At 35.7% G+C, this 22003-nt stretch overlaps 1 pseudogene; it reads right to left on the bottom strand.

Moving 5' to 3' along the window:
- Positions 1 to 1989: 1989 nt before the first annotated feature.
- LOC116126577 lies at positions 1990 to 20753 on the bottom strand (annotated as a pseudogene).
- Positions 20754 to 22003: the final 1250 nt, after the last annotated feature.

Below are 22003 nucleotides of genomic sequence, written 5' to 3' on the forward strand. Positions count from 1 at the left end.
TGAGAATCTTTGGATGGTAAAAAAAAAAACAAAATCATTACAAATAATATATATAATTTGAGGTGTATATGTCAATAAAATAAATTGGAGATAATTGAAGGGTAGGATTGGTATTTGGAATTGGAACCTACCCATTGACAGCCAGTTCCGGATAGGAACCGGAACCAAACCCTGGGTACCTACCAGTTCCGATTTCGATTAGTTCTTTTGAACACCCTAGTTATATCATCTTGTAAGGTCTTTTTATTATTCTAGATTATGTTCCACAATTTTTATTATATTGCAGTATTACCCCTCCAGCTGAGATTCCACTTAAGTCACTCACACCCCAACATTTGAATAATTATCCAATACCTCCCATTTTGACAGATTCTATCATATAATGTATTTTTCACCACCCTTTGAGATCAATTAATATTTAATTCATCTATTTTATTTTGAAAGTATTAAAAACACCTATGACATTAATGATATATTAGGATGAGGCTCCAGCTTAAGTCAATCACATCTCAAAGCATGAAAAATTATGTTCGCCTCATATTTGAAGAATTATCCAATACATGCCGCTTTAGCCGTTAGGTTGACACACTCTATCATATAGTGCATAAAAAAGTGCTTGTATTTTGTGTACATTCTAATAAATAATTAAATGTTTTTAATTAAATAGGTAGCATGTCAGGGTTTCAAATGAGTCAAAAAAAAAAAATAATAATAATAATCTAGAACTGACATATATGTATACATTTTAATTAAATCATTTTTGGCAATAAAAAACCATGGCAAAGTCTTTTTAAAACTTTTTCTAGTTTGAATGTATACATTTGTATACAGATAGAGTATCATTATTAGTTACATAAATTTATGAAAAATATTATCCTTGCAAAGACTCATACAAAGAGGATTATAAAATGACATCATTAAGAAGAAAAAAATAAATAAAAAGCGAAAAAAGAGAAAGAAAGAGAGAGAAAAATCATAAAAATCAAAAGTGAAAATTAACTTTATATACTTCTTTTATATGTGTCTTTTTAAAATTAACATTGCTCTAAATTTATAATCAAATACTCCCTCAGTTCCAAATAAACGACGTTTTAAACTTACTACATTTTTCCAAATTAAATATCGTTTGATCAAGCAACCCTCTCACTCTTTCTCGGGTAGTGGGTCTCATCTCTTTTGCTTAAATTTTCCCACCAGGCTTTCGGAGGGTAGAACTAATAAGACATGAAGTAGGGGAGAGAAAATTTGTTTACATTAAAAAAATTAGTATATTAAAAACTAAAAAGTGTGTAATAGGCTAAAACGTCATTTATTTGAAAACGGAGGGAGTATCATTTATCACGTTTTATTATTCTCCCTCAATTATATGTTTAAGATGATAGTATTAACTCTTTTCATGATATATTTGCATATTTAAAAAAATAAAATACGTATTATATTTACTTTGATACGGGGACAAAAAGAGTTATCGGCCACCTAAATAATAGTTTAATGACACTTTTTCACCCACGAACTTTTAACTCACAGACATTTAAAATACTATTTTATTACCCAAATTTATATTTTGACAACAAACAGAGAGCAAATCGGTCCAGACTATCGAGACTTTTGAAGAAGGGAAGCCGATGACTCTCTTGTTTGTGGAAGATTGGATTTTAGTGGTTGAAACAAATCAAAATTTGACTTGAGAGGAGTGGTTGCGCAAACCCTAATCGCTCAATTGCCGGTGATGGATGGAATTGGTGAGAGTATGGTTTAAGAGATTTTGGTGAGTGTTGATCGGAGAAGAGAATGGTGATGGTATGGGGTCGCAATGATGTCTGAATCTGAAACAGAATATAAATTTGGATAATAAAGTAGTACTTTAAAAGTTTGTTGATAGAAAAGTGTCATTAAGTCATTATTTGGGTGGGAAGAAGTCCTCTACTCGACACAAAAATCTTGGATCAACAATTAGGTATACGTAGCTTGGACCTCTAAACCTTGGCTTTAGGGGAGTGGAATATTTGATATCTCTAGTAATATCCTGTGAAGTGCCTGTGGCCTTGAGAAAAATGGTGCATGATCAAAGCCTTTAAGCTGGAAAACCTTTTATGGAGAATTTGAGTTTATCATTGTATCCTGTAAACACACTGGAATCGCAAAATCCTCCAGTGTTTTTACATAAAACCGCTAGATGGAGCCATAGTTGTTATCAGTAAGAGATAGTTTCTCTACAACGGGTGCAAATGGGATTGCTCTCACTGATTCTAATGTAAGTGGCCCATTGACTGCCACTTAGTTATGGACAGTTACAATCCATTTCCATTAGAAAATAAATGTAACTTGAGGTAACCACCTTAGTAACCACTTGGGGTCCTGAGTGATGATTATATAATTAGAGATTAGTTTATCTAATTGCGAGTCTAAGAAAAATACTCAGAAATCCTAAAGTTAATTAAGTCAATTGAGTCCTTTGTGGAAGTGAACAAGAATGACAAGAAATACACCAGTCCCCAACGGAGGTATGTAAATAATTATTCCGCATTTTACAGAATAGCGATGATGATGATCTACAAATTTAGTCTTTCATTTGGTATCAGAGCAGGTTTTGAATACTTACATACCTAATTATCACATGTTTCATGTTCAATAATGTGATGATTATTAAGATGTTTTGTGTGAGAATTGAATGAAAATAACTTTTTTGGTTGTTGTTAATGGTAGTTTATGTTTTAAATATCGAATTGCCATGATTTCTTAGTATGCTATGGCTTGTTGATCTATGATACATCCTGGAGATTTTGAAAGGATAGTTTAGAGTATATTGCATGAAAATCAACATAATATTTATAAAACCCGTAACTTTAAATTCTGCATAACCTTCAGTATAAAGCAAATTAATTTTCGATTTTGATATCATTGGAATCCTTGTTTCAAGAGGTTTTTAATGATGTGTTATTTGTCAAAATCGGAGTTCGGATTTCAAAGTTATGATGTTTTAAAGTGTTGGGACAGATTAAAATATCCTGAAAATGCTTGTGTTTAAAGGTTAGGGATGAACATTTGTCACTGTTCATTCACACTCTCACTCCAGGAGAGTAAATTTCATCCCCTAACATAGAAATGTCGGAATTTGATGCCGTTTTCACTATAATACTTAAGATTGCATGTTATGTGTTGCCGTATTTTTTCTGGAATTTTATGAACATGTTAAGTATTTATTATATATTTTTGAAATATTCTGGAATTTCATACTCTCAAGAGTACTTGATTTGTAAACATGTTTTAATGATGTTATTTACATTTCTGGAATGCTGGTTGATGGATCCAATTATCAGTATATGATTTATAATTTTCCAGAATGTGAGGGTTTTTATAATTATTTTTGGGTGTTTAAAAAATGTCCAAATAATTGTGAAAATTATTGAACATGTTATTTTGGTAATCTGGAATTTATTGTAATGTTATACATGTCATTTGGCTGACATTAATATAGTTTATGTGGTGCATTATAATATATTATGTTATTTTCTTAATTTAGAAATGCATTATATATATTTAAAAAATTTACAGTTATGCCACTGCTACAATAGGAGTTCATGGATGTTTTGGGCCCATTTTACATTTCTGCCCAGCCCACTAAAATGGGCTTAAGGAAGTAGAAATGGGGTCCAGTTTATATTTCTGCCACCCACTAAAATGAGCTTTAGGAAGAAGTTTTGGGCTTAGTTTTCCATTTCTGCCCAGCCCACTGAAAATGGGTTTTTAAGATCTCAAGCCCAGTTTTCTTCTCCCATAGAAAAATTAAATTGGTTTTTTTTTTTTTTTCAGTTTTAAGGCCCAAAATTATTTTACTGAATTTCAGCCACGCGAATTAATTAAATTTATTATTTGTAAATTATAAATTGATATAATGATATATGTATGACATTATTATAATTTGAAACTAGTGCATTTAAATAAATAATGTCCCTATAGGGATTATTTATTTATGTACAATGTTGGAATAAGATAAAATGTGAAATAATAAAATAGTGGGAGTTTTTTTTTTATGTACGATGTTGGAATAAGATAAAATGTGAAATAATAAAATAGTGGGAGTTTTTTTTTTCTTTAGCCCACAGGCAAGAATTTTTTTTTCATTATTTTATTGTATAATATTTTAGTCTTACAGTTAATTATAATGATTACTATGCATTATAGATCTTGCCTACAGGTAATCTATAAAGTATAATTAATCAAGATTCACTAAATTTTGACTATAAAGTATACATAGTCAAATGTTTAGTGTTATGTTTAGCAGACTAGAATGGCTATGATTTTTGCTTACAAGTAAATTGTAATTTATTTTAGTTTGTAACTGATTATTAGCATGAGTTGATATCAGTATAAAGTAATTTTATGTTAATGTATTTTGACATTTATTATTCAATTTTGTAGTTATGTTAGATAACCAGTCTCCCTTTACTGAATAGGGATAACTATACTGAATGGAAAGAAAAAAATCTTTCTGACTTTGGGATGTATGGATTTGGATTTGGCGTTTCGCGTTGGCGAACCAGATGCCATTACGAAATTAGGTATACCAGTTGAAAAAGTCCATTTTGAGAATTGGGAATGCTCGAACTGTTTGAGTCTAATGCTCATTAAAGCAAACATTTCTAAGAGTATTAGAGGTTCTATCCCTGAATGCACTAAGGCCACTGATTATTTGACAGCAGTGGATGCCCAATTCATAAAATCTAGAAAGCAAATGGCGAGCACCCTTATGGAAAAGCTGAGTTCCATGAAACATCATGGATTAAAGGCAGTGTGTGATCATATCATGCGTATGAGGGATTTAGCAACACAATTAAAGGAGTTAGAAATTGACATATCTGAATCATTTCTTGTGACTTTCATTCTTAACTCTCTCCCTAAAGAGTATAGTACCTTTAAGGTAACTTACAATATACAACAGTTTAAATGGTCAGCAAATGAATTGTTGGCCATGTGTGTTCAAGAGGAGGAAAGATTGAAAGGTGAGGGTATATAAATTCGCACCTCACAACCAGCAGCTCTAAGGGCAAGTCTTTTAAAAATTATAAGGGGAAGATGCCAATGAAGTCAACAGGAATTAAAGGTTCTCCTAAATGTTTTTTTTGCAAGAAGAAAGGACATCCGAAGAAGGATTGCTCAAAGTTCAAGCATGTAATAGCCGCTTTCCACTCAAATCCTCATAAAACATGTACATAATAAAATACATATAAAATAACATAAAAAGGTTGGGCCCAAATTTTTTTTTATTAAATATATACATTCTTTAAATACAAAAAGTTGTATCATGTACAAAACATCAAAACAGGGTGGACAGTGTAGCCATTTCCCTTCGCTTGCCGATGCCCATCCGACCGTGTCCTCACCTAGATCCTTCAAAACATGAAAAACAACGGGGTGAGCACAACTAATGCTCAGTAAGTAAATCATCTACACATCTATCCCCGTAACTATCTCTCTCTAATTTTTTCCTTACAATTCTCATTTACTCTCTCTTTATACTTCTCACTACTCTCTCTTTCTCATAACTCTTTTTACTAACTCTCTTTAGTAGTCATGGCCTCATCTTACCGGAGGCACGGCCGGGACTCGCTCCCACTCTACGTGACTTCTGCTCATTTTAGCCGATCGGACTCGGTTATGCATGGATTCGGAACCCTTGGCCATGTGAGTGTATAATCTCTCTCTCGGGTACTCGGGTATAGCCCTCATCCGCATGCACTCTCACGGGCTACACCACTTTTCTCTCTCTCATACTCATGTCGCTCTCTCAATGCGGCGTACATGCGGGAAACTCTACCCATTACTCACGGGTTCCCCATCGCATAACCTACTCTATTCTCTTTTCTCTTCGTTCTCTAGTGCTCATACTCTCTTTCTCTCTCTTTACTCTTAAAGTAGCTTATACTTACATTCTCTACTATGTATCAAGCTACTTCTTAAGTGCATAAGAAAATGTGTAAGGACAACTCATGCTCACTAATGCACTTATGAAATGCTGAATGCAACATTGCATCAAAACAATCATTCTGCACAGGTTGCACTAAAAAGGGCATAACTTGCGTTATACATATCAGATTGCTACGGTTTTGGTCTCGTTTTAAAGCTTAAACATAGGGCTACAACTTTGATGTTTTGGTCTCAGCCAGTTCAATCCGTAAAATGCCCAAAATTCACTTAGAATGTCACGGCTATGACATGGCAGATCTCACCTAGGCATTTTCTCAAACAACTCATGTGCATACCTAAGCTCTACTTATCTATAACTCTACTCTTCTCTTTAATCATCCAAAATGGGAGAAAAATCCCTCATACAGTCATAGTTCCTGCCAAAGAAAACACTCCCAAAAATATTCATACACAACTCCTCCAACTTCAACTCAATTTCACTCTCTCATCACATATTAAAAACTCTTCTCATAATTTAATCATACCCAATAACTAGGACTAAGCACACATCTCATCTCAATTTTCAGTAGGTATAACATATACATACATAGTGAAAATAAATCTCTACTCAAAGCTTATTCAAAACTCAACTTGGTTGGATTTACTTACCTTGTGAGGGAATAACTTCTCTAACACTTTTCCTTTCCTTTGGTAGCTTGATTTCTCTCTACAACTTTAAACAACAACAACATCAACACATAAGACTTTAACCAAAACATACTAAAACTCTCATCTAAAGCAAGAATCCTTACCTTAGGATGCTTTAGATTAAAAATCTACTCAAAAAGTCCTTGAAAATCTTGGAAGATTGGATGGAGAATTGAGAGAAGTTAGAGAATGGTTATGGCGGTGGAAATGAATGAACAAAAGGTTTCTCTATACTTAACTCTTTTTAACTCATATTATAACCATCATTTCCCATTTTGCCCTTGCTCTTCCTTAGAAATTCCATCCATATCCTTTGATTCTTTGCAAAAACACCCTTATTACCAACACATTCTCTACTAAATTTCCTTACATTTTACTCCCCACTTTTTCTACTAATTAGGGGTAGAATGGTTATTGTGCCTCAAAGGAAGAATTCTCTAGAAAACTCAAGAAACTTTTTATTAGGCTCGTCGCCGTGGCGAAGAACTTTCCGTCGCCCCGACGAAACAGGACAGAACCTACCCGTGCGTGCAGCACCTCATCGCCGCGGCGAAGATTCTCCTTCGCCCCGGCGAAGATTAGATTTTCAAAATTCACCAAATCTCAACCAAACTCAAAGCAAATTCTTGACCAATACAACATACAAACTCAATTGAAACTGAATCAATGAACTTTTAAGTATTACAGCAAATCTTAAATATGTACCTTAAGCGGGGCGTTACAAAGCAGGGGCTGGTGAAGAAAGGGATTGACAAGAAAGATACAGGTAATCTTCTGTCTATGGTATGTTATGAATCTAATTTATTAGATACTCATTCTAATAACTAATGGATTGATTCTGGTTATACTATTCATGTTGCCACCATTTTGCAAGGTTTCCTGCAGACGAGAACTCCTAGGCAAAATGAGAAATACATTTATGTTAGAAACAAGACTATTTCTCAAGTTGAAGCTATAAGAGTTTATAGAGTAGTGCTTGATTTTGGACATGTGTTGGATTTAAAGAACACTCTTTATGTTCCTACTTTTGCAAAGAACTTAATTTCTGTATCTAAATTAACTTATGAAGGTTATGAAGTTATTTTTAGTTACTCTAATTTTCGTATTTGCAAAAATGATCTAATTGTAGGTCGTAGTTCTTTATTAAATGATTTGTTTGTCTTAAATTTAGATCCAACATTTGAAAGTAATTTATTTTCTATTAATCATACTGGCACTAAAAGATTATATTTGAATGAGAAATCTGGAAATTTATGGCACTAACGTTTGGGACATACATTAGTTGAAAGAATTAAACGGTTGGAAAATGATGGGGTACTTGAGACTCTTGATTACACCAATTTTAATCATTGTATCAACTGTATAAAGGGAAAAATGACCAAACAAACAAATAGGGGTGCCAGAAGATCAAATGAGATCTTGGAAATCATTCATACTATTCACACCTTGTCTAAATGGTCAAAGATATTTTATCTTTTTCATTGATGACCATTCAAGATTTATGTATATCTACCTTTTACATCATAAAGACAAAGCCTTAAATGCTTTTAAGATATACAAGACAGAAGTAGAGAAACAAATGGGAAAAATGATCAAAATAGTAAGATCAGATAGAGGTAGAGAATATTACGGTAGAACCATAGAATACGGTCATTCACCTGGTCTGTTTGCACGACATCTTCAAGAGCAAGGTATTCAAGCATAATATACCATGCCTAGATCGCCAAATTAAAATGGCGTTGCTGAAGAAGGAATCGTACTCTAATGGACATGGTCAGAAGTATGATATGTAACTCTAATTTACCTTCAAACTTATGAAATGAAGATCTTAAAATAGCTGTATACATTTTGAATAGGGTACCATCTAAAATAGTTCCTAAAACTCTTTTTGAGTTATGGAAATGATGGAAACCTAGTTTGAGACACACTCGAGTGTGGCGTTGTCCAACTGAAATAAGAATATATAAGCCACATCTTCGAAAATTAGACTCAAGGACAGTCAGTGGATACTTCATTGGTTATTCTGAAAACTCGAAAGGTTACAAGTTCTATTGTCCCTCAAATTCCCCAACAATTGTGGAATTAAAGGTTGCTAAGTTTCTAGAAAATGACAATAACAGTGGGAGTGTTCAATCTCGAAACATTGATCTCAATGGTTTAGAGGCAACTGAAATTTCTCCTACAACTGAACGTAAATGATTAAGTCTTTTACCTGTGACTCTTGGAAAAAAAATTCACAATATATTGCCACATCAAGAACAAGTTGTTGTTGAACCGGTCATTCAAATTCAAGAAAATGAAAATTTAGAACAAGTTCTAAGGAGATCCTTAAGAACTAGAAAGTCAGCAATATCATCAGATTACCAAGTATATCTCAAAGAATCAGAAATAGATTGGGTATTAATGAAGATTCAACATCTTTTTCAAAAGCAATGGAATGTAAAGATTCAATTTTATGGTATAATGCCATGAAAGATGAAATGGAATCTATGGCAAAGAACCAGGTTTGGAATCTTGTTGATCTACCTAAAAATGCTTCCACTGTGGGGTGTAAGTGGGTCTATAAAACAAAACTAGATTCGCAAGGTAGAATCGATAGATACAAGGCTAGACTTGTAGCGAAAGGTTATAACCAGAGAGTTGGAATCGATCATCACGAAACCTTCTCTTCGGTATCTTAAAAAGATTCATTGCGAATAATTTTGGCTTTAGTAGCTCATTATGATCTTGAGTTACATCAAATGAATGTCAAAACTACATTTCTAAATGGTGATTTAGACGATGAGGTATACATGAATCAACCTGAAGGATTCACTTTAGACAAAGGAGATCATTTAGTTTGTAAACCCAAGAGATCCATATATGGCCTAAAGCAAGCTTCTAGGCAATGGTATTTAAAGTTTGATAAAACTATTTTGACATTTTGTTTTATAGAAAATCGAGCTGATCAGTGTATTTACATCAAGATAAAAAGATGTAGTTTTATCATACTTTTACTATATGTGGATGACATTCTCTTAGCTAGCAATGATCTTGGATTGCTACATGAAACAAAACACTAGCTCAAAACTTCGATGTGAAAGATATGGGTTAAGCCTTCTATGTCTTAGGCATAGAGATTCACCGAGACAGGTCGTTAAAGATCTTAGGATTGTCTCAAAGGGGTTATTTGAAAAGGTTTTGGAGCGTTTCAATATGAAACATTGTTCATCAAGTGTAGCACCTACTGTTAAAGGAGACAAGTTTAGTCTTGAACAATGTTCGAAGACTGATTTAGAGCGTCAATCCATAAAGAATATTCCCCATGCTTCTGCAATAGGAAGTCGAAATTATGCTCAAGTTTGCACAAGACTTGACATTTCATATGTAGTGGGAGTTCTGGGTAGGTTCCAACACAATCTTGGTCCGGCCCACTGGACAGTAGTAAAAAAGGTATTCAAGGAATAAAAGATCACATGCTTGTCTATAAGCATGTTGATGACCTGGAGTTAACTGAATATTCAGATTCAGATTATGTTGGAAGTCAAGACACAAGAAAGTCTACCTTAGGCTTCATATTTCTCTTTGCTGGAGAAGGAGTTTCTTGGCGTAGTGTAAAATAGTCGAAGATAGCTTTTTCCACAATGGAAGCTGAAGTAGTAGCATGTTATGAAACAGTTTTTCAGGCGTCATGGTTGTCTGGTTGAGACAGTTTATCACAGAAGGTGGTCTCATCAATAGAAAGACCAATAAAAATATTTTGTTATAATACAGCAATTGTGCACTTCTCCAACAACACATGTTCAGTAAGTCGGTGTCGTCACATCGAAATAAAGTATTTTGTTGTTAAAGAAGATGTTCGAGATTGTCATGTATCGATTGAACATATTGACACAAATGATATGATCTCTGATCCCTTCATCAAAGGTCTTCCACCTGAGGTGTTTGTGGCTCATGTAAGCCATATGGGTTTATATAAATCATTGTGTTAATAATTCTTTCTAAGACTTTGCAAATGTAAACTTGCGATTTCAATTGAAGTTTTCTGTTATTAATTTTGTGTATACATATAATTTTGATAATGACATATGCCTATTGTATTTAAGGCAATAAAGTTGGCCCAAGAATAAATTATTGAATTTTATTCTATAAAGTTTAGTTGTCACTCATCATAAAACGAACAATTCATGTAATGCATGGAAGGGAGTGTTTTGGTAATAAGGCATATACCGCCATGATTCATGACTTGTACTTTTATCATGGATGTGATGAGCCCATTAAGAGTTAACTAAAGTTCTATGTATGACCATACATCAAAGTCAATTCACTCTTTTATATCACGTGGTAAATAATGGGCCAAGTGAGAGAATGTAAGTGGCCCATTAACTGCCACTTAGTTATGGGCAGTTACAATCCACTTCCATTAGGAAGTGGATTTAACTTGAGGTAACCACCTCAGTAACCACTTGGGGTCTTGGGTGATGATTATATTATTAGGGATTAGTTTTCCTAATTGCGAGTCTGAGAAAAACACCCAAAAATCCTAAAGTCAATTGAGTCCTCTATGGAAGTGAACAAGAATGGTAGGAATTACACCAGGCCCCAATGGAGGTATGTAAATAATTATTCCATATTTTACAGAATAATAATGATGATGATCTGTAAATTTAGTCTTTCAACTAATGCTAATGCAACATCCTGGAAATTAACATACCAAACAAATAAGTATGTATTTTGAAGTAGAAATAAAATATATTAGCCTACTTTGAACTACTGGAAACATACCTTAGCTGAACTTTGATTGAACAAGTAGTCTCTCGACAATGTTTTGTCAAGATCAATAGAAGTTGGAGGGTTATCTTTCCCATTGGCATACACAAATAGTTTAGCTTGTGATAGTTTTTTAGTTAAAGAATGCTAAGGAAAGAGAGTTGAGAGAAGGTTATTACTAATTGCATTCAAAAGGCTATGGTTGTATTACAACAAGCAGCCAATTTAAAAGCCAAAATGCCACTGTTACAACCACTCTTGGCAGGATATTTTTACACAAATTCAAACTTAACCATACACAATTACCTAATACAAGTACATTACACTTAAACCAAGCCATAACAGCCAGCTGTATACACCTAAAAACATCACCTTACAATTCAAAATTCTAACAGCTCTAGCATTCAAATTCAGCACAACACACTTCAAATTTGACTCCAAAAACCTACAGACAGCAACCTATCTTCATGTTTTTAGTAAAACATCACTGCTATCAACACTCCTCCTTGATGTTTTGCTGGAAACACCAAGCTTCAGCCTAAGTTCTTCAAATTTGGACTTGCTTAGAGCCTTACTTATGATATCAGCAACCTGGTCCTCTCCTTTGCAATGAACTAAGTTAACTTCTCCAATCAGTTCAACCTCCCTTACAACATGATATTTGATTTTAATGTGTTTAGTTCGACCATGAAGGATAGGGTTCTTTGCTATTGCAACAGTTGACATGTTGTCATAATATATTGCAGTAGGATCACTTTGATTTACTCTCAAATCACACAAATTTTTTCTCAACCAAATGTCCTAGTTTACAGCAGCAACAGAAATATATTCTGTCTCAGCAGTAGATTGGGCTACTGTCTCTTGCTTCTTGAAAAGCCACCTGAATGCACCATAATTCACAAAAAAAACATACCCTGAAGTGCTCCTCATATCATCAACTGAGCCAGCCTAATCACTGTCTAAATAACCAACCAAACTGAATTTTTAAGTCCTCCTGAACTAGATTCCCAACTCAGCAGTGCCCTTTACATACCTTAACATTCTCTTAACAGCCTTGTAATGAACTTCACTAGGTTTACTCATAAATCTGGATAGTAGGCTAGCAGAATACATCAGATCAAGCCTGATTATTGTTAAGTACAATAGGCAGCCTATCAAGCTTTTGTATACAGCTTCATCAACCAATCTACTGCCATCTTCTTTGCTTAGTTTTTGACTTGGAATCAGGTGAATGTCAACTGGTTTACAATTCTCCATGCCAAATTTTTTCAGCATCTCAATTGCATACTTCCTTTGACACACAAAAATGCCACTTGAGCTTTGTTGCATCTCCATACCAAGGAAGTAGCTCATCTCTCCCAAGTCAGTCATGTCAAACTCCTTTTGCATTGCTTCTTTAATTTCCATTAGTTGATTGTGGTTGCTTCCAGTGACCAAGAGATCATCAACATAAAGGGAAACAATAATGAATTCACCATTTTGTTCCCTTACATAGAGAGTGTGCTTGTTTGGACTCCTAGCATAACCCAAATTGTACAAGGTCATTAATTCTGATATACTTGTTTTAGACCATTAGAGGTGTTAACGAGCCAAGCCGAGTTTTCAGCTTAACGAGCTCGGCTCGTGAAAGAAGATTAAATGCCGAGCCGAGTTCGAGCCGAGCCAAGCCTTAGATTTTATGGCTCGGCTCGGCTCGAAAGAAATTTAAGTATATTTTGAGCCGGCTCACGAGCCAACCTCCAAAAATTCAGTTTTTTTTTTTTTTTCAAAATTCAAATTTTTTTTCATAAATTTCTTGGCAGCATACAGGCGGCAGGTCTGAAACTCTAAATATTATAGACTTTACAGAAGAGAAAGGAGGCATTTGTCAGCGTAGGAAGGCCCACCAAGCGAAGCTCTTTCTTTTTCTTTTTCTTTTTCTACCTCCCAGATCTGTTTCACGGTGAACAGAAAAATCGCGACAAACTTCCAAATGCGATAAAAATCCGATGAACAACACGGTGGAAGAATCTAATGACAAAAACCGACGAAATTTCGACTGGGAATTGTCTTGATGATGGCGACAAAAATCACGACTGGGGACAACTTTTACGGCACAACACCACCATGGCACTACTCTTCACAGACAGCTCTTCCTGAAATCTTTCATCGAAAAAAGCCCTCTGTTAAAGACGAACAGATCACGAAAAACAAGTTAAAATTTGACAAAAATTGAAGAAACCCCAAACAAACAATTAAATCCCAATCGACCAGCCAGGACTGATGACGAACCGACGATATCCAGTTCAGATCTAATGAAAATCCGATGAAGATGACGAAGATCCAACGGCTGCCGAAAGTCCGACGAAGATGAACAATATCCGGCGAAGATCTGGCGAAGCTAACGAAGATGAACAAGATCTGGCCGCAAATCAAAACTTTGGGAGGATTTGATTCAAATTTAATGGCAAGGGTTCGAGTCTGACAGATTTTTTGCGATTTGGGGATTTTAATAATGGGGGCCAGTTTGTTATTTTTCAAAACTTGTTTGCATTATTTCAATTAAGTCCCAATGTTTCAGAAATTCTCAAAAACACTCCCGCTTTTTCGAGCCAGGCGCGACTCGCGAGCTGGATGAGCCGAGCCTTGTATGGCTCGAACTCGGCTCGTTTTGTCTCACGAGCCGAGTCGAGCCGGCTCGTTATCAGACGAACTGAGCCAAGCCGAGCTGAGCTGAGCTGGCTCGCGAGCGGCTCGGTTCGTTAACCAGCCTTAGACCATACAAGGCATTCTTTAGCAAATAAACCTTCTCTTCTTTACCCTTGACTTCATATCCCTCCGGTTGCTCAATGTAAATTTCATCATCAAGCCATCCATTGAGAAAGGCAAATTTCACATGAAGTTGGAAGATTTTCCACTTGAATTGAGCTGCCAACGCAAGAAGAAGCCGGATGGTGTCATGTCTTGCTACAGGGGCAAAAGTTTATGAAAAATCTACCCTGCAAAGCCCTTCACAATAGGCCTTGCTTTATACTTGTTTACTGACCCATCATGGTTCAATTTCCTCTTAAAAATCTACTTGACCTAAATCACTTTCCTGCCTATAGGCCTATCAACCAGCTCCCTAAGTTCCATTCCTTTCTATTGAGGAAAACTCTTCCTTCATTGCAGTTCTCCAAGCTTCGAATTTGAAAGCCTCATTGTAACTTGTTGGTTCTAACTCAGCTACATTGCACCTTTCATAAATTTTAGATAATGGCCTTGTATCCCTGATTGGAGCTTCATCAATTTCGTCTGAATTCAGCTCTTCATTCTGATTTCTAGAACTTCTATCTTGTTAGAGACTTGACTTGACTTCAACTTGGTTGCTTTCCCAATTCCAAACAGCATGCTCACCCATTTTAACATCTCGGCTAACCATGATCTTCTTACTTGTTGGATTATAAACCATATAAGCCTTTGATTGACTGTTGTACCCAATCAAAATGCCCACTTCAACCTTCTCATCTAACTTGCTCCTTTTGTTGGCTGGTACACAAACATAGCATACACGTGCAAGCACTCTCAAGTGATCAACTTTTGGCTTGACACCATACCAAGCCTCATACGGTGTCTTGTCCTCAAGTGCCTTGGTTGGAAGTCTATTTAGGAGATATATTCCAGTATTGATAGCCTCAGCCCAAAAAATTTTGGGCAGATTTTTCTCAGCCATCATGCACGTAACCATCTCCATCACTATCCTGTTTTTTCTCTCACTAACTCCATTTTGTTGTGGAGTGTATGGACTACTGAATTGATGCTTTATTCTAGCTCCCCTACACACTTCTTCAAACTCATTTGAGGTATACTCAGTTCCATTATCACTCCTTACTGATTTTAGTGTCAAACCTGATTGATTTTCAACCAGCAATTTAAACCTCTTGAATACAGCAGCAACCTCACTCTTTTGGTTCAAGAAATACACCAAAGTCATCCTGGAAAAATCGTCTATAAAGAGAATGAAGTATCTGCTTCCATTTAAGGAAGCATGCTGTATTGGACCACACACATCAGTGTGTACAAGTTGCAGCTTCTTATTTGCTCTCCATGCTTTGTTTGCTGGAAATTGAGGCCTGCTTAACTTCGCAATTTAACAGATATTACACAAGCCTTCTCCTTGGTCTATTTCGGGCATGTCTTGGACAAGATTCTTAAGCCTAAGTTCCTTAAGAGCATGGTAGTGAAAGTGTCCAAACCTCCTATGCCACAGCTCTGAATCATCTATGTTAGCTTAATGGTTTTGAAAAATAGTCTTGCCCCACTCTACCGGGAAGCTTTTTCCTTGCATGCTAACTCTCATTAACTCACTCCCATCACATTCTATAACGATTAGACTTGGCAAAACGGGCGGGTGGGCCCGGTTGGGGTCGGGTTCTAATAGGTACGGGTCCAAAACGAGTCAAATTAAATTGGTCTAAAATGTTAGACCCGAACCCTGTCCTATGCCGGTACGAGTGGACCCGCGAGTGCCCTTTTTTCTCTCTCCAATTTTCAATTTTTGTAGTTACACCCTCAAAATTTTTGCGATTTTCATTTTTTACAATTACACCCCCACATAAAACTACACCAAATAATATCCTTGATTAAAACAAAACATCTATTAAAAATTCATAAATAATTTCCTATTCCACCCAAAGTCAATCCCAGATTCCCAAGTATATTTTACTGCATTTATTGTCTATGTTTCTCCATAAACTCAATTACTCAAACTTCCTCCTCCGAATATCCTACTCAACCCAAAGTTAATCCTAGATTCCCAAGTTCATTTTATTGCATTTATTGCCTATGTTTCTCCACAAACTCAAACTTCCTCCTCCGAATTTTGCCATAATTGCAAATTCTTCATCACTCTTATCATCTCATCAAGTGAAATCACTTTTGCGAAAGAAAATCTAGTTGTGGAGACAGGAGAAGCGGAGTCAGGAGAGTGGACAATGAAGACAAGAGAAGTGGTGCTGGCGATGAGAGACGACTGATGACGATGATGATGAGTTTGAGTCTTTGAAAGAAGGCTAATGAGAGACGACGTTTGAGAGAAGGCTGATGAGATGAGACTGAGTTTGAGAGAAAGTTAGGGATTCATTTGGGTTTCACTATTTGGGGCAAAATGAAAGGGAAAAGGGTTTTTTAATTTTTTGGATAAAAAACGGGTACTCGTGTGACCCCGCTGGCAAAACGGGTCGGTCTGGTATGGGTCGAAGTTTAAAGACCCACGCCCTATATTATTTTGCCGGGTTTTGGGTCGACTTGCGGGTCTAGACCCATTTTGCCAGGTCTAATAATGACACATACTGAGTTTTTAAAATACAGAGAATAATTCCACTCAAGCATTTATCTTACACTAAGTAGGCTTTGACTGATTTCAAGAACAAATAAAACATCAGATATATATTTGGTACCTGACTTGGTTTGGACAACAACTTCTCCCTTGTCTTTCACCTCCAGCTAGGACTGCAAAAAAAAAACCGAAAACCGAACCGAATCGAAAAACCGATCGAAACCGGTTATCCGGAGTAACCGGTTCGGTTTCGGTTTGCAAAATTAAATAAACCGAAAAACCGGTTCGGTTAACGGTTTAAAGATTAATTTTAATGGTTAACCGGTTTTACAAACCGGTTTATATATATATATATATATATATATATTTATATACACATATAAACTCAAATCCCTAAACTTATATATATAATATATATAAAATCCAAATCCCTAAACTTATAATTTCTATTTTCTCCCTTTTCGTTCCCTCTTTCCCTGAGATTTTCCCTCTCTCTAATTCCTTCCTCCTTCCCCAAAATTTTCTCCTCTCTCTGATTCCAAACGTTTACTTTTATTCAATGTCAAAGTGTCGCAACAAACTCCATTCCTTCTTCTCTCCAGTTCGGCGATTCCCTTCACTTCTCTCCGATTCTCTTCTTATTTCATTTTCAAATTTCTAGGGTTTGTTTTCCTCATTTTTATTTTTTAAATCTTAATTAATTAATTTTCCTTTCGCTTTACTGTGCCTTTACCTTCGCCGACTTGCACTTTACGGTGATAACGAACTGGTCGCCATTTTCAGTCTTCAATTAGCATGAAACCACGATGGTGCACGACCAGAAATCAGAGGCAAAAGCGTCTTCGAGTTCACAGATGCGATTCTTTTAATTTTTGTGTATTTTGTTGGTTCTGAATTTTTTATTCGTTTTGGTTTTGTTGAAAGTTTTGATTTTGGGGTGTGTGAAGTGCGGAATTTTGGAGTGTTGTATATTATTTTTTAATACTTTAGTGATCAATTTATATTTTTAGTACCTGTTACTTGAACTCTTGAAGAAGTGGATGATTATAATTTGTTTTTGGGTGTGGGATTTTTTTTTTTTTTTTTTTCTAGTGAAACTAGTTCCTATCGGTTGTATTTGATTTTTTGGGTAAGTTTGAATAATCGGTTAACCGGTTTCTGAACCGATAATTCAGTTCGGTTATAAATTGGTTTATGGGATAATTCGGTCCAGTTTCGATTTGGTATATTGCTTGAACGGAAAAATCGGTTCGGTTCAAAAAACACCCCATCCGGTTCGGTTAACCGGATTTCCACACCCCTACCTCCAGCAGCTCACCATTTCCCACCTTCACTTTAGATTGATAACTCTTATCCAAGTTCACAAAATGACCAAGGTTTGGAGTCATATGGTTGTTGCAACCACTGTCAATCAACCACACATCAGGGCTGCTGGCAATCATGCAACTTGAAACTATAAAAAAACTGCTCTGTTTCTTGAGTCTGTTGTGTGTTTTCCACTGCTTGTGCTTGCTAGTCCTGTTGGTTCCCCTTGTTCTTACATACTCTCTCAATGTGCCAAAACTACTTGCAAGACCTGCATTGTATACTAGGTCTAAACCAACACCTGTTTTCAGAGTGATTTTTCTTCTTGCAATGTGAACATGGAGGGAAGGTTCTCATTCCAACATGTTTCCCTCCTTGGTTGTTGGTTTTCTCCTTTCCCTTCTTCTCTCCAGTATACCTTTTATTTCCTCCTTGGAAAACTCTTCCTTTTTGGCTTGCTATCATGACTCCTTCACTTGAGTCTTCCTGCCTCAGCAACATCTTTTGCTATTGTGCTTGAAGAGAATGCACAAGTTCTGCTAAGCTAATATGGGACAGGTCTTTAGAGTCTTCAAGTGAAGAGATCTTTGCCTCAAATCTCTCAGGTAAACTAACCAAAACCTTCTCTACTATCTTCTTGTCAGTCAACTCTTCACCAAGTAATTTAATCTTATTCACCACATTTATTAATCTATCCACATACTCAACATTTTCAGTTTCTTGTATTTTGAGCATTTCAAGCTCTCTTCTCAAGTTTAGGGCTTGCATGTTTCTGGTTTGGCTACTTCCTCCAAACTCCTTATTGAGCTTATCCCAAGCTTCTTTAGAAGTCTCACATGCCATAATCCTAGAGAAAACTTGATCGGTTACTGCTGAAAAGATGCAAGATAGTGCTCTTGGAGCCTTGGCTAACTCTTCTTCATGAATCCTTATCTGATTTAGTGTTGGGTTTGCTCCAAGCTGTGGGACTTATTTCTCTTCCTCCACATATTGCCATAAGGCATGGCCTCTCAAATAAGTCTTCATTTTGACAGCCTAAACATGCTCATCATTGAAGATGGGTGGAGAAAGAGGAGTTGGGTTTGTTGCCAAGAAGAATCTTAATGGAGTTGTGATGAGTTATGGTGTCGTGTTTTTGGCCCTAAGAATCACAATAGCTTTGATACCAAATGATGGTTTTTTAACTGGAGAATACAAAGGAAAGATAGTTGAGAGAAGGTTATTACTAATTGCATTCAAAAGGCTTCTATTGTATTACAACAAGTAGCCATTTTAAAAGCCAAAATGCCACCGTTACAACCATCTTAGCAGGATATTTTTACAAAAATTCAAACTTAACCATACACAATTACCTAATACAAGTACATTACACTTAAACCAAGCCATAACAGTCGGCTGTATACACCTAAAAACATCACCTTACAATTCAAAATTCTAACAGCTCCAACATTCAAATTCAGCCTAGCACACTTCAAATTTGGCTCCAAAATCCTGTAGACAACAACCTATCTTCATGTTTTCAGTAAAACATCACTGCCATCAACAGCTTGTAGCATTAGAATATTTGAACCTATCTGACAATCCAGAAATTCGATCCATTTCTTTCAATTACAAGTGGACTAAAAGATGGTACTTTAACAAGTAAAATGTTGAGTCCTCTTATTCCATTGATTTGAAGAGTAATAGATTAGATGGGTAACCTGTTGGTAGAACATATCAAGAGCACTCTGGCCATTACTCAACATGGTTGCAGAAATAAAAACAGCTTTTACAATTTTAGTTGGGAACAACTCCATCACAAATGAAATACAAGCACCTCCAAAATCATGTCCCACCAAAATCACCTGCATTTCAGTCATTAATTAGTATTATAGATTATGTCTGTTGCTATTGAACATAAGTTTAAGTTTTTATCTTTACAACATAGAAAGATGGGATTGAACCTTTTCTTTTTTTCCTAACTTGTTGAAGAACTCAATAAGAGGTTTGACATATTGTTCTAGACTTGTAATGGTGTTTATATCACATGAGTTTGCTCCAGAACCTACTAAGTCAATCACATCCACTTTAAATCCAGTTTCTTCTAAAAGTGTCATCGTCTTGTACCAGCACCAGGCACCAAAACCACCTCCATGAACAAGGATGAAATGGTTGGTTTCCAATGACTCCATCTTCAGTTCCTAAGGAAAATAAGTAATTGGTAAGTCTTAAAGAGGCAGATATATATCACTGGAACTGTGGAAGGGGACTCTTTCTTTGACTTATCCTTCCCCTTACCTTTTTTGGAAAATACAAAGGCATGCCAATTGTGATTCAAGTTTTCTGGTATATTAATTGTCTTACAACAAGAAAAATTAATTTCCTAGTGAAATCAAACCTGGCTAACAAGCTGTTGAGGTGTTAGAAAAGGATCTTTAATGGATAGTTGACTAGAACTGGAACTCCTTTTAAAACATTGCTTCTTTGAACTCGAATGTGCATATATATTGGAATGTGATTTGCTTATTGAGATAGAACGACCATTTATCTGGTGACTGCAAAACAAAAGAGCCGCGGCAAGAGCTTGTTCAACTATCGAACAATCTTGATCGACAACTTCAGGCTTCCCTCTTCTCTTGTTGTTGTTGTTCTTCTTCTTTATTAAAGAAGGAACAAAAGATGGCAATGTAGGTTTTGTATTGAAAGAAGTTAAGAAATGCAAAAGACAAAATGCATACTTCTTGGAGGCTTTCTTAGGAACCCCATCATCTTCTTCTTCACGAGTTACACAGCCTATTGCATTTCCCATTTGATATGCATGAGAAAGTTCACACAAGTTGAAGTATTATAAAGAGATTCAATCAAATAACATTAATGTATATATGTTGTATGCAGGTGGTTGTAGTATAAAAGAGACAAACGTATAGGTGAAATTATGTTGATGAAAGTTTAATGTTGAAAGGGTTGTGTTGTTGCAAGGAGAGAAGGGCGAAGGCTATAAGACAACCCGAATATGGGACAATTAAACTGTCGAATTCTGCATGGATTATTCATGTACACTTAACCCTCCATGGCAATATTATTCCTTTTTTGGAAAAAAAAAATGACAAAATAATAATACAAGCCATCTCATTTGTAACTTAAAAAGTGTTATCATCTTATGTTTTCTTAATTTTCTAAAATTTTCTTATCCTGTCCTACTATCTAACTCAATCAATACATAGTGTAGATGTGTTTTGAGTGTAAAAATAAGCGAAATGAAATAGGAGAAAAGAGATTCGTAACATTGTGCTTCATTTTCTCTAATTTTTCACTGGAATTTAGAGAGAAAATTAATTCTTAAAAAAAAAAAAAAAGATCATTCAATTGTGTAATTAATGTGGTACAAGCTCAAGATCATTCAAAACCAAAGAAATTAAATATAATAAGATAAAGAAGAGGATGGAGATCGAAGTGGTGGTAGTCTTCAATTAAGAAAGGTTGGCAAATTGGATAAGCACAAATAAACAAGACTGAGGGATAGCAATAATGTTGAAACAGGAAAATGACACAAGAGAGATGGACGTAATTGAGAGGAATTTTTATTGACAATTACTAGATTAGTATGTAAGTTCCAAGCCTGAATGCACAAGAATATAGAATACAAAGAATGCACAAGAATATTAAACGAAACAGGATTTGGAATTCAAGACATAAAGAAAGACAAGAACTCATTAATAGGCATCACCTAAGGCTTTAAAACCCGGTTTGGGGTGAAACCTAGCAAAGTGTCGGTCAAACCGGTGACATCAGTATATCCAAAAGTTTGAAATCCGATAACAGCACCCTTGAAAATTACACTTAAGTTCCTACAAGTTTAAAATACTACAAAACACCCCAAATTAGTAAATTCCATCGCTAGTGTCGACAACCCAGGCCAAATAGGGTCTGTTTTCGACATCAACATTACACCTCATCACCACAAAAACTCTCCCCTTAGCCTCCAGACCAAAAGTCATCTCACCCCACCCCTGTTCACCTGGCCAATCGCCGACAATAGCCCACTATTACTGCCAATTG

This window comes from Pistacia vera, unplaced genomic scaffold (assembly GCF_008641045.1).
Source record: "Pistacia vera cultivar Batoury unplaced genomic scaffold, PisVer_v2 Contig1040, whole genome shotgun sequence".
Taxonomy (NCBI): Eukaryota; Viridiplantae; Streptophyta; class Magnoliopsida; order Sapindales; family Anacardiaceae; genus Pistacia; species Pistacia vera.